This window comes from Sinocyclocheilus grahami, unplaced genomic scaffold (genome assembly GCF_001515645.1).
Source record: "Sinocyclocheilus grahami isolate Dianchi unplaced genomic scaffold, SAMN03320097.WGS_v1.1 scaffold24597.1, whole genome shotgun sequence".
Classification (NCBI taxonomy): Eukaryota; Metazoa; Chordata; class Actinopteri; order Cypriniformes; family Cyprinidae; genus Sinocyclocheilus; species Sinocyclocheilus grahami.
In genome coordinates, this window is record NW_015519539.1 from 2,419 (window position 1) to 2,778 (window position 360).

General features: G+C 42.8%; 1 long non-coding RNA gene across 1 annotated transcript; it reads right to left on the bottom strand.

The window, feature by feature from the left end:
- On the bottom strand, positions 1 to 360 carry LOC107580096 (uncharacterized). The gene is made up of 3 exons (XR_001608585.1): positions 291 to 360; positions 105 to 208; positions 1 to 18 (listed from the first exon to the last, which is right to left on the bottom strand). It is a non-coding gene; the product is annotated as an uncharacterized lncRNA (long non-coding RNA).

The following is a 360-nucleotide window of genomic DNA, read 5'->3' on the forward strand; positions in this document are numbered from 1 at the left end:
TGGCTGGACAGGAGGAACCTGAGGCAGAACAAAAATAGGAAAAATTAATAAATAGGACCAAACCCAAAATCTTTAGGAAGTGGAACCAGGATATTATGAGTTACCTGCATAGGTACTACAGCCGTGCTCTCCTCCACTTTTCCCATTTCAGGCCTGCCGTTCTGAGACTCTTCAGCTTTCTCTAGCTCAATTTGAGAGCTTCTCCATTCTGAACATGGCCATGCAAACAATATGTTAATATGTGCCCTCAACGCCTAGACAAATTATTAACAATAGGTTCCAATAGTTACCTGGTGCAAGAGTATCAGGGTCCAACATCCCTCCTTCTCTAAACACATCCAGGTCCTCCATCTTTACTTT